This window comes from Carettochelys insculpta, chromosome 22 (genome assembly GCF_033958435.1).
Source record: "Carettochelys insculpta isolate YL-2023 chromosome 22, ASM3395843v1, whole genome shotgun sequence".
Lineage (NCBI taxonomy): Eukaryota > Metazoa > Chordata > Testudines > Carettochelyidae > Carettochelys > Carettochelys insculpta.
In genome coordinates this window covers 209,624-222,183 of record NC_134158.1, presented here as the reverse complement: position 1 = coordinate 222,183, position 12,560 = coordinate 209,624, and the positions used below count along the sequence as shown (strand labels likewise).

General features: G+C 58.7%; 3 non-coding genes across 3 annotated transcripts; all 3 read left to right on the top strand.

The window, feature by feature from the left end:
* The first annotated feature begins 3,160 nt into the window (after nucleotides 1–3,160).
* Nucleotides 3,161–3,234, top strand: TRNAN-GUU (transfer RNA asparagine (anticodon GUU)). Its single transcript has one exon. It is a non-coding gene; the product is annotated as a tRNA-Asn (tRNA).
* A 3,516-nt stretch (nucleotides 3,235–6,750) lies between these two features.
* Nucleotides 6,751–6,824, top strand: TRNAN-GUU (transfer RNA asparagine (anticodon GUU)). Its single transcript has one exon. It is a non-coding gene; the product is annotated as a tRNA-Asn (tRNA).
* A 3,510-nt stretch (nucleotides 6,825–10,334) lies between these two features.
* TRNAN-GUU (transfer RNA asparagine (anticodon GUU)) lies at nucleotides 10,335–10,408 on the top strand. The gene has a single exon. It is a non-coding gene; the product is annotated as a tRNA-Asn (tRNA).
* The last annotated feature ends 2,152 nt before the right edge of the window (nucleotides 10,409–12,560 follow it).

The window sequence follows — 12,560 nt, the reverse complement described above, 5'->3', positions numbered from 1 at the left end:
ACGAGACAGGAGCTGGAATGAAGAGCAATGTGGAAGCCCAGACAGGGCCTTCCTCCAGCTCTCGAGCTCGTGTGGAGGGAACTGCCTCGTTTTCCTTGTGTGAAAGGAGGTTCCACGAAGGAGTTTCTCCACGCATGACACAGTCCTTTGGAGCGAGCAGCCATTGTTTACATGCTCATCTCAACGTTCCCAGCAAAATTCCTCAGAAGGGGACTGGCACCTCTGGAGGCCTTTGCCAGTCGCTTGAGCAGCAGGCTTGTGCAAAGAAAAAGTCAGCCAAGCCCTGCCAAGTCGGCCGGAAGCAAACCTTTGAAGCGCTTGTCCGCAGCCAAAACTCAGAACTTCAGCTCCAAAAATGAGACGTGCCTGGAAGGAGTGGCAAGAAAGTCAGCAAATCGTCAGGCTCTTTCCTCTCCCGCTTCCTTCAGCCACTTGGTCCAAGATTTGGTGCAGACAGAGGAGTTGCGGCAACGATGTGTCTCTCCCTGTGACAATCGAAGAACGTCATCCCTGTCTCATGCCTTGCCAGGGAAGCGCGGCCATGCCGCCCAAGCCTGAGTCCCCTCCCGGCTGAGCCAGCGCACAGCCAGGCGGGCCAAGGGCAGAGTGAAGGGGGCGCCACATCCCGTGCCCCTCAGGGCCAAGCAGAGCTGCCTAGCACCCCAAGAGCCAGTGACAAGACACAAGAAAGCAAGCGCATCCGACTGCAAGAACAAGACGACGAGTGCCCTAACCGGCCATGTACCCGAGGGGCTGACAAGGATACCGAAGGCGAGATGGAGAGCGCAGCGCGAGGAACTGCTGGCGGACGAGCAAGCGGGACTCGGGAAAGATAGAAGGAGCAGACAGCCGATATGGCAAGCGAGCCTGAGAGCGCAGAGAGCTGGACGAAAGGACCGGCACGTCGACAGTCGCCTCGTCCCTTCTCGGAAGGCGTTTGACAGGAGAGATGAGAAAGTCACTCGTCAGGTGTTGGGGTCGTCCGGAGTGGACGGCAGACTGATACGGTTGCTGGAGGATACGGAGGAGGGTGAGGCGGCAGCGGCGAGCATGCGCGCAGAGATGGGAAGTTGGTTTAGAAGGAGGAGAGGTACGAGAGAAGGCGCTCCCCTAGCGCCGTGCGAGTTCATCACGCCCCCTCGAGAGAGCGATGGACAAGATCAAGGAAGAGGGAGAAGGGCTATCTGTGCAGGTCAAGAAAAACACCAAGTTGCGGTCGGCGGGTGAGGTAGTCATCGTGGAAGAAGATGAAGAGAAGCTAGGGAGAAGGGTGCAGGCGCTAAGCGGGGAAGGGAAAGGGCACGGGCCCATTCTGACCATCGCTTGGTAATTGGCGATAAGGAAATAGGGAGGAAGATCAGCGGCGAGGGGCTCGAAGGAGACAACGTAGAGAAGTTCACGCATCCGGCTAGGGGCGTAACGTATGATGTGGACTGGAAGAAGAAACTAGCGCCTAGGAGCGTGAAAGCAAGAGCGAGTTTGAAGGCGACGGATCAGATCTGGCAAAGCGAAAGGCAGAAAGCGGAGCGCTCAGCAGCATGTTGTCCGTCTGGGAGAGGTGGGTGAAAAGGCAAGTTTCAGCGAGAAGGTTCGTGGCGTTGGAGAGGAGTTGTTGGAGCAGGATGCTGAGAATAGGCTGGGCGGAGAAGGTCACCAAGGAGGAATTGTATGGGAAGATTCAGCCCAAAGGGAATCTGCTCCAGAAGGTTCCCCCAGTGGAAGTTCCAGGTCTCCGGGCTTATTTGCCAGAGGAAGGACGACTTGAAAAATGGAGAGCCCGGTATTGGGCATAACGGTGGGTTCGAACAGGAGAGGCAGAGCCCAGAGAGAACAGGGAGCCGATGGATCAGCTTGGCACGGAGCTCGTCTACAGCAAGCAGGGCGCTCCACGCTCGAGAGGGAAAGATGGAAGGCGCTAGTGAGACGGGCATTGGACACCAACGGGCGCTGAGCCCATGGTTGATGAGGACGATGGCAAGAGCCTCCCTGGTGTGTTCCCTCAGCAGGGGCCCGCCCACCTTTCTGGGCAGGAAAAGAGAGCCGGCAACCAGTGATGCTTCGGGCCGGCCAGGGAGCCAGGAGGCTGCGACCTCTCGCACATCAGCCCTTGACTTTCCAGCAGGCCATCACGGGCACGTGTCAGGACCAATGGCACGCAAATGAATGGCATTGGAGAGGCGGGGCGAAAGAGCCCACCAATCGAGCCGATGGTGGCGTGCCCTTGGCATGCCAAAGGAGCCCTGATGGAAAATGGGCAGAAAGAGGGCCTGTGCTTCCCCTTTCTGGCCTCGAGCTCCCAGAGCCTCCCTCCTTGGTGCACTCCCTGTGCAGCCGCTCCCCCTTCTGCGTGGGAAAAGGGGATGAGGCAGCTCTCTTGCTTCACGACGCTTGAGGAGACGGAGACGGAGACGGAGACGGATACGGGAGGCCTTCATCTCTCACGGGTGCGCTTGACTTGTGGGCAAGCAGCCACACCACTTCAGGGCCTCGGGCAGTGCTTGACAAGCTGTGTCCCGCCGGTCACAGGCCGCCCCCTGGGCTTCCACGCGCGTCCCATCAGACCTTCTCTTTCCAATTGCCCATGCGCAGGATGGCCAGAGTCCACTGGTTTCCGTCAACCTCCTCTTTCTTCCCACCTTTCTTAGGCAAGCGACACGCACGTAAAGCAAGGACACGTCGAGAGAGATGCACGTTCCTTGCGCACCACGCTGAGGCTGAGAGCCGTGTGCTCCCTCCGCCTCCATTCTAGGGGCTGCTATGGAAGAATGGGCACACCCCACAAGTCCTCAGGAGGCAAGGGCATTGAGCAAAAGTAGCCTCTGGCAGGAGACCACCTGGCTTCAAAGCCTCTTGTGGCTCACGCAGACGAAGGAGGGTCACTCCCGCGTCCTGTTTGCTCGCCTGCAGTGCCCAGCGCTGGGGCAAGAGTCTTGGCCGCCTGTGGGCTTCAGCCTGAATCAAAAGGCCACGAGAGGCAGGGCTAGCAGAGAATGGTTTCGATCCATCGACCTCTGGGTTATGGGCCCAGCACGCTCCCGCTGCGCCACTCTGCTCAGCGCAGGGGCTGGGGCCCAGCGGGCAGCCTGGTGCTTCTCCTGCACCGATTGCCTGACGGCAAGGCGAGCACTGTGCTCGGAGGTGGCGCAAGCTGCCCGCAGGTGTCTCTGTGGCGCAATGGGTCAGCGCGTTCGGCTGTTAACCGAAAGGATGGTGGTTCGAGCCCACCCGGAGGCGGCGCGGTTAGGTGCCTGATGCTGTCTGCCCCTGTCTTACTGCAACCCCCCTCCTTTTGCCGCCGCCGCCACCACCACCAGCCTTCCCTTCTGGCCTCTTCCCCAGAAGAGCATGCTGGGCCAGTCCTTCACCATCTAAACTGCACAGCGTTCTTCAGATAAAAGAGCGGGAGAAAAGGTCGACAGTCAAACGGTTCGAGCCAACAAATGAGAGACCCCAGTTGCAAGGATTTTGGTGCAGGCTTGTAGAACAGACAGAGTAAACAGCCCGCTTGCTAAACAGGTCTCTGACCTCCTCCTCCTCATTTAGCGTGGCTCCGAAGATCTTTTGGGCTCAGTTGAGAGCACAGAGCTTCCACGAGACAGGAGCTGGAATGAAGAGCAATGTGGAAGCCCAGACAGGGCCTTCCTCCAGCTCTCGAGCTCGTGTGGAGGGAACTGCCTCGTTTTCCTTGTGTGAAAGGAGGTTCCACGAAGGAGTTTCTCCACGCATGACACAGTCCTTTGGAGCGAGCAGCCATTGTTTACATGCTCATCTCAACGTTCCCAGCAAAATTCCTCAGAAGGGGACTGGCACCTCTGGAGGCCTTTGCCAGTCGCTTGAGCAGCAGGCTTGTGCAAAGAAAAAGTCAGCCAAGCCCTGCCAAGTCGGCCGGAAGCAAACCTTTGAAGCGCTTGTCCGCAGCCAAAACTCAGAACTTCAGCTCCAAAAATGAGACGTGCCTGGAAGGAGTGGCAAGAAAGTCAGCAAATCGTCAGGCTCTTTCCTCTCCCGCTTCCTTCAGCCACTTGGTCCAAGATTTGGTGCAGACAGAGGAGTTGCGGCAACGATGTGTCTCTCCCTGTGACAATCGAAGAACGTCATCCCTGTCTCATGCCTTGCCAGGGAAGCGCGGCCATGCCGCCCAAGCCTGAGTCCCCTCCCGGCTGAGCCAGCGCACAGCCAGGCGGGCCAAGGGCAGAGTGAAGGGGGCGCCACATCCCGTGCCCCTCAGGGCCAAGCAGAGCTGCCTAGCACCCCAAGAGCCAGTGACAAGACACAAGAAAGCAAGCGCATCCGACTGCAAGAACAAGACGACGAGTGCCCTAACCGGCCATGTACCCGAGGGGCTGACAAGGATACCGAAGGCGAGATGGAGAGCGCAGCGCGAGGAACTGCTGGCGGACGAGCAAGCGGGACTCGGGAAAGATAGAAGGAGCAGACAGCCGATATGGCAAGCGAGCCTGAGAGCGCAGAGAGCTGGACGAAAGGACCGGCACGTCGACAGTCGCCTCGTCCCTTCTCGGAAGGCGTTTGACAGGAGAGATGAGAAAGTCACTCGTCAGGTGATGGGGTCGTCCGGAGTGGACGGCAGACTGATACGGTTGCTGGAGGATACGGAGGAGGGTGAGGCGGCAGCGGCGAGCATGCGCGCAGAGATGGGAAGTTGGTTTAGAAGGAGGAGAGGTACGAGAGAAGGCGCTCCCCTAGCGCCGTGCGAGTTCATCACGCCCCCTCGAGAGAGCGATGGACAAGATCAAGGAAGAGGGAGAAGGGCTATCTGTGCAGGTCAAGAAAAACACCAAGTTGCGGTCGGCGGGTGAGGTAGTCATCGTGGAAGAAGATGAAGAGAAGCTAGGGAGAAGGGTGCAGGCGCTAAGCGGGGAAGGGAAAGGGCACGGGCCCATTCTGACCATCGCTTGGTAATTGGCGATAAGGAAATAGGGAGGAAGATCAGCGGCGAGGGGCTCGAAGGAGACAACGTAGAGAAGTTCACGCATCCGGCTAGGGGCGTAACGTATGATGTGGACTGGAAGAAGAAACTAGCGCCTAGGAGCGTGAAAGCAAGAGCGAGTTTGAAGGCGACGGATCAGATCTGGCAAAGCGAAAGGCAGAAAGCGGAGCGCTCAGCAGCATGTTGTCCGTCTGGGAGAGGTGGGTGAAAAGGCAAGTTTCAGCGAGAAGGTTCGTGGCGTTGGAGAGGAGTTGTTGGAGCAGGATGCTGAGAATAGGCTGGGCGGAGAAGGTCACCAAGGAGGAATTGTATGGGAAGATTCAGCCCAAAGGGAATCTGCTCCAGAAGGTTCCCCCAGTGGAAGTTCCAGGTCTCCGGGCTTATTTGCCAGAGGAAGGACGACTTGAAAAATGGAGAGCCCGGTATTGGGCATAACGGTGGGTTCGAACAGGAGAGGCAGAGCCCAGAGAGAACAGGGAGCCGATGGATCAGCTTGGCACGGAGCTCGTCTACAGCAAGCAGGGCGCTCCACGCTCGAGAGGGAAAGATGGAAGGCGCTAGTGAGACGGGCATTGGACACCAACGGGCGCTGAGCCCATGGTTGATGAGGACGATGGCAAGAGCCTCCCTGGTGTGTTCCCTCAGCAGGGGCCCGCCCACCTTTCTGGGCAGGAAAAGAGAGCCGGCAACCAGTGATGCTTCGGGCCGGCCAGGGAGCCAGGAGGCTGCGACCTCTCGCACATCAGCCCTTGACTTTCCAGCAGGCCATCACGGGCACGTGTCAGGACCAATGGCACGCAAATGAATGGCATTGGAGAGGCGGGGCGAAAGAGCCCACCAATCGAGCCGATGGTGGCGTGCCCTTGGCATGCCAAAGGAGCCCTGATGGAAAATGGGCAGAAAGAGGGCCTGTGCTTCCCCTTTCTGGCCTCGAGCTCCCAGAGCCTCCCTCCTTGGTGCACTCCCTGTGCAGCCGCTCCCCCTTCTGCGTGGGAAAAGGGGATGAGGCAGCTCTCTTGCTTCACGACGCTTGAGGAGACGGAGACGGAGACGGAGACGGATACGGGAGGCCTTCATCTCTCACGGGTGCGCTTGACTTGTGGGCAAGCAGCCACACCACTTCAGGGCCTCGGGCAGTGCTTGACAAGCTGTGTCCCGCCGGTCACAGGCCGCCCCCTGGGCTTCCACGCGCGTCCCATCAGACCTTCTCTTTCCAATTGCCCATGCGCAGGATGGCCAGAGTCCACTGGTTTCCGTCAACCTCCTCTTTCTTCCCACCTTTCTTAGGCAAGCGACACGCACGTAAAGCAAGGACACGTCGAGAGAGATGCACGTTCCTTGCGCACCACGCTGAGGCTGAGAGCCGTGTGCTCCCTCCGCCTCCATTCTAGGGGCTGCTATGGAAGAATGGGCACACCCCACAAGTCCTCAGGAGGCAAGGGCATTGAGCAAAAGTAGCCTCTGGCAGGAGACCACCTGGCTTCAAAGCCTCTTGTGGCTCACGCAGACGAAGGAGGGTCACTCCCGCGTCCTGTTTGCTCGCCTGCAGTGCCCAGCGCTGGGGCAAGAGTCTTGGCCGCCTGTGGGCTTCAGCCTGAATCAAAAGGCCACGAGAGGCAGGGCTAGCAGAGAATGGTTTCGATCCATCGACCTCTGGGTTATGGGCCCAGCACGCTCCCGCTGCGCCACTCTGCTCAGCGCAGGGGCTGGGGCCCAGCGGGCAGCCTGGTGCTTCTCCTGCACCGATTGCCTGACGGCAAGGCGAGCACTGTGCTCGGAGGTGGCGCAAGCTGCCCGCAGGTGTCTCTGTGGCGCAATGGGTCAGCGCGTTCGGCTGTTAACCGAAAGGATGGTGGTTCGAGCCCACCCGGAGGCGGCGCGGTTAGGTGCCTGATGCTGTCTGCCCCTGTCTTACTGCAACCCCCCTCCTTTTGCCGCCGCCGCCACCACCACCAGCCTTCCCTTCTGGCCTCTTCCCCAGAAGAGCATGCTGGGCCAGTCCTTCACCATCTAAACTGCACAGCGTTCTTCAGATAAAAGAGCGGGAGAAAAGGTCGACAGTCAAACGGTTCGAGCCAACAAATGAGAGACCCCAGTTGCAAGGATTTTGGTGCAGGCTTGTAGAACAGACAGAGTAAACAGCCCGCTTGCTAAACAGGTCTCTGACCTCCTCCTCCTCATTTAGCGTGGCTCCGAAGATCTTTTGGGCTCAGTTGAGAGCACAGAGCTTCCACGAGACAGGAGCTGGAATGAAGAGCAATGTGGAAGCCCAGACAGGGCCTTCCTCCAGCTCTCGAGCTCGTGTGGAGGGAACTGCCTCGTTTTCCTTGTGTGAAAGGAGGTTCCACGAAGGAGTTTCTCCACGCATGACACAGTCCTTTGGAGCGAGCAGCCATTGTTTACATGCTCATCTCAACGTTCCCAGCAAAATTCCTCAGAAGGGGACTGGCACCTCTGGAGGCCTTTGCCAGTCGCTTGAGCAGCAGGCTTGTGCAAAGAAAAAGTCAGCCAAGCCCTGCCAAGTCGGCCGGAAGCAAACCTTTGAAGCGCTTGTCCGCAGCCAAAACTCAGAACTTCAGCTCCAAAAATGAGACGTGCCTGGAAGGAGTGGCAAGAAAGTCAGCAAATCGTCAGGCTCTTTCCTCTCCCGCTTCCTTCAGCCACTTGGTCCAAGATTTGGTGCAGACAGAGGAGTTGCGGCAACGATGTGTCTCTCCCTGTGACAATCGAAGAACGTCATCCCTGTCTCATGCCTTGCCAGGGAAGCGCGGCCATGCCGCCCAAGCCTGAGTCCCCTCCCGGCTGAGCCAGCGCACAGCCAGGCGGGCCAAGGGCAGAGTGAAGGGGGCGCCACATCCCGTGCCCCTCAGGGCCAAGCAGAGCTGCCTAGCACCCCAAGAGCCAGTGACAAGACACAAGAAAGCAAGCGCATCCGACTGCAAGAACAAGACGACGAGTGCCCTAACCGGCCATGTACCCGAGGGGCTGACAAGGATACCGAAGGCGAGATGGAGAGCGCAGCGCGAGGAACTGCTGGCGGACGAGCAAGCGGGACTCGGGAAAGATAGAAGGAGCAGACAGCCGATATGGCAAGCGAGCCTGAGAGCGCAGAGAGCTGGACGAAAGGACCGGCACGTCGACAGTCGCCTCGTCCCTTCTCGGAAGGCGTTTGACAGGAGAGATGAGAAAGTCACTCGTCAGGTGTTGGGGTCGTCCGGAGTGGACGGCAGACTGATACGGTTGCTGGAGGATACGGAGGAGGGTGAGGCGGCAGCGGCGAGCATGCGCGCAGAGATGGGAAGTTGGTTTAGAAGGAGGAGAGGTACGAGAGAAGGCGCTCCCCTAGCGCCGTGCGAGTTCATCACGCCCCCTCGAGAGAGCGATGGACAAGATCAAGGAAGAGGGAGAAGGGCTATCTGTGCAGGTCAAGAAAAACACCAAGTTGCGGTCGGCGGGTGAGGTAGTCATCGTGGAAGAAGATGAAGAGAAGCTAGGGAGAAGGGTGCAGGCGCTAAGCGGGGAAGGGAAAGGGCACGGGCCCATTCTGACCATCGCTTGGTAATTGGCGATAAGGAAATAGGGAGGAAGATCAGCGGCGAGGGGCTCGAAGGAGACAACGTAGAGAAGTTCACGCATCCGGCTAGGGGCGTAACGTATGATGTGGACTGGAAGAAGAAACTAGCGCCTAGGAGCGTGAAAGCAAGAGCGAGTTTGAAGGCGACGGATCAGATCTGGCAAAGCGAAAGGCAGAAAGCGGAGCGCTCAGCAGCATGTTGTCCGTCTGGGAGAGGTGGGTGAAAAGGCAAGTTTCAGCGAGAAGGTTCGTGGCGTTGGAGAGGAGTTGTTGGAGCAGGATGCTGAGAATAGGCTGGGCGGAGAAGGTCACCAAGGAGGAATTGTATGGGAAGATTCAGCCCAAAGGGAATCTGCTCCAGAAGGTTCCCCCAGTGGAAGTTCCAGGTCTCCGGGCTTATTTGCCAGAGGAAGGACGACTTGAAAAATGGAGAGCCCGGTATTGGGCATAACGGTGGGTTCGAACAGGAGAGGCAGAGCCCAGAGAGAACAGGGAGCCGATGGATCAGCTTGGCACGGAGCTCGTCTACAGCAAGCAGGGCGCTCCACGCTCGAGAGGGAAAGATGGAAGGCGCTAGTGAGACGGGCATTGGACACCAACGGGCGCTGAGCCCATGGTTGATGAGGACGATGGCAAGAGCCTCCCTGGTGTGTTCCCTCAGCAGGGGCCCGCCCACCTTTCTGGGCAGGAAAAGAGAGCCGGCAACCAGTGATGCTTCGGGCCGGCCAGGGAGCCAGGAGGCTGCGACCTCTCGCACATCAGCCCTTGACTTTCCAGCAGGCCATCACGGGCACGTGTCAGGACCAATGGCACGCAAATGAATGGCATTGGAGAGGCGGGGCGAAAGAGCCCACCAATCGAGCCGATGGTGGCGTGCCCTTGGCATGCCAAAGGAGCCCTGATGGAAAATGGGCAGAAAGAGGGCCTGTGCTTCCCCTTTCTGGCCTCGAGCTCCCAGAGCCTCCCTCCTTGGTGCACTCCCTGTGCAGCCGCTCCCCCTTCTGCGTGGGAAAAGGGGATGAGGCAGCTCTCTTGCTTCACGACGCTTGAGGAGACGGAGACGGAGACGGAGACGGGAGGCCTTCATCTCTCACGGGTGCGCTTGACTTGTGGGCAAGCAGCCACACCACTTCAGGGCCTCGGGCAGTGCTTGACAAGCTGTGTCCCGCCGGTCACAGGCCGCCCCCTGGGCTTCCACGCGCGTCCCATCAGACCTTCTCTTTCCAATTGCCCATGCGCAGGATGGCCAGAGTCCACTGGTTTCCGTCAACCTCCTCTTTCTTCCCACCTTTCTTAGGCAAGCGACACGCACGTAAAGCAAGGACACGTCGAGAGAGATGCACGTTCCTTGCGCACCACGCTGAGGCTGAGAGCCGTGTGCTCCCTCCGCCTCCATTCTAGGGGCTGCTATGGAAGAATGGGCACACCCCACAAGTCCTCAGGAGGCAAGGGCATTGAGCAAAAGTAGCCTCTGGCAGGAGACCACCTGGCTTCAAAGCCTCTTGTGGCTCACGCAGACGAAGGAGGGTCACTCCCGCGTCCTGTTTGCTCGCCTGCAGTGCCCAGCGCTGGGGCAAGAGTCTTGGCCGCCTGTGGGCTTCAGCCTGAATCAAAAGGCCACGAGAGGCAGGGCTAGCAGAGAATGGTTTCGATCCATCGACCTCTGGGTTATGGGCCCAGCACGCTCCCGCTGCGCCACTCTGCTCAGCGCAGGGGCTGGGGCCCAGCGGGCAGCCTGGTGCTTCTCCTGCACCGATTGCCTGACGGCAAGGCGAGCACTGTGCTCGGAGGTGGCGCAAGCTGCCCGCAGGTGTCTCTGTGGCGCAATGGGTCAGCGCGTTCGGCTGTTAACCGAAAGGATGGTGGTTCGAGCCCACCCGGAGGCGGCGCGGTTAGGTGCCTGATGCTGTGTGCCCCTGTCTTACTGCAACCCCCCTCCTTTTGCCGCCACCACCACCAGCCTTCCCTTCTGGCCTCTTCCCCAGAAGAGCATGCTGGGCCAGTCCTTCACCATCTAAACTGCACAGCGTTCTTCAGATAAAAGAGCGGGAGAAAAGGTCGACAGTCAAACGGTTCGAGCCAACAAATGAGAGACCCCAATTGCAAGGATTTTGGTGCAGGCTTGTAGAACAGACAGAGTAAACAGCCCGCTTGCTAAACAGGTCTCTGACCTCCTCCTCCTCATTTAGCGTGGCTCCGAAGATCTTTTGGGCTCAGTTGAGAGCACAGAGCTTCCACGAGACAGGAGCTGGAATGAAGAGCAATGTGGAAGCCCAGACAGGGCCTTCCTCCAGCTCTCGAGCTCGTGTGGAGGGAACTGCCTCGTTTTCCTTGTGTGAAAGGAGGTTCCACGAAGGAGTTTCTCCACGCATGACACAGTCCTTTGGAGCGAGCAGCCATTGTTTACATGCTCATCTCAACGTTCCCAGCAAAATTCCTCAGAAGGGGACTGGCACCTCTGGAGGCCTTTGCCAGTCGCTTGAGCAGCAGGCTTGTGCAAAGAAAAAGTCAGCCAAGCCCTGCCAAGTCGGCCGGAAGCAAACCTTTGAAGCGCTTGTCCGCAGCCAAAACTCAGAACTTCAGCTCCAAAAATGAGACGTGCCTGGAAGGAGTGGCAAGAAAGTCAGCAAATCGTCAGGCTCTTTCCTCTCCCGCTTCCTTCAGCCACTTGGTCCAAGATTTGGTGCAGACAGAGGAGTTGCGGCAACGATGTGTCTCTCCCTGTGACAATCGAAGAACGTCATCCCTGTCTCATGCCTTGCCAGGGAAGCGCGGCCATGCCGCCCAAGCCTGAGTCCCCTCCCGGCTGAGCCAGCGCACAGCCAGGCGGGCCAAGGGCAGAGTGAAGGGGGCGCCACATCCCGTGCCCCTCAGGGCCAAGCAGAGCTGCCTAGCACCCCAAGAGCCAGTGACAAGACACAAGAAAGCAAGCGCATCCGACTGCAAGAACAAGACGACGAGTGCCCTAACCGGCCATGTACCCGAGGGGCTGACAAGGATACCGAAGGCGAGATGGAGAGCGCAGCGCGAGGAACTGCTGGCGGACGAGCAAGCGGGACTCGGGAAAGATAGAAGGAGCAGACAGCCGATATGGCAAGCGAGCCTGAGAGCGCAGAGAGCTGGACGAAAGGACCGGCACGTCGACAGTCGCCTCGTCCCTTCTCGGAAGGCGTTTGACAGGAGAGATGAGAAAGTCACTCGTCAGGTGTTGGGGTCGTCCGGAGTGGACGGCAGACTGATACGGTTGCTGGAGGATACGGAGGAGGGTGAGGCGGCAGCGGCGAGCATGCGCGCAGAGATGGGAAGTTGGTTTAGAAGGAGGAGAGGTACGAGAGAAGGCGCTCCCCTAGCGCCGTGCGAGTTCATCACGCCCCCTCGAGAGAGCGATGGACAAGATCAAGGAAGAGGGAGAAGGGCTATCTGTGCAGGTCAAGAAAAACACCAAGTTGCGGTCGGCGGGTGAGGTAGTCATCGTGGAAGAAGATGAAGAGAAGCTAGGGAGAAGGGTGCAGGCGCTAAGCGGGGAAGGGAAAGGGCACGGGCCCATTCTGACCATCGCTTGGTAATTGGCGATAAGGAAATAGGGAGGAAGATCAGCGGCGAGGGGCTCGAAGGAGACAACGTAGAGAAGTTCACGCATCCGGCTAGGGGCGTAACGTATGATGTGGACTGGAAGAAGAAACTAGCGCCTAGGAGCGTGAAAGCAAGAGCGAGTTTGAAGGCGACGGATCAGATCTGGCAAAGCGAAAGGCAGAAAGCGGAGCGCTCAGCAGCATGTTGTCCGTCTGGGAGAGGTGGGTGAAAAGGCAAGTTTCAGCGAGAAGGTTCGTGGCGTTGGAGAGGAGTTGTTGGAGCAGGATGCTGAGAATAGGCTGGGCGGAGAAGGTCACCAAGGAGGAATTGTATGGGAAGATTCAGCCCAAAGGGAATCTGCTCCAGAAGGTTCCCCCAGTGGAAGTTCCAGGTCTCCGGGCTTATTTGCCAGAGGAAGGACGACTTGAAAAATGGAGAGCCCGGTATTGGGCATAACGGTGGGTT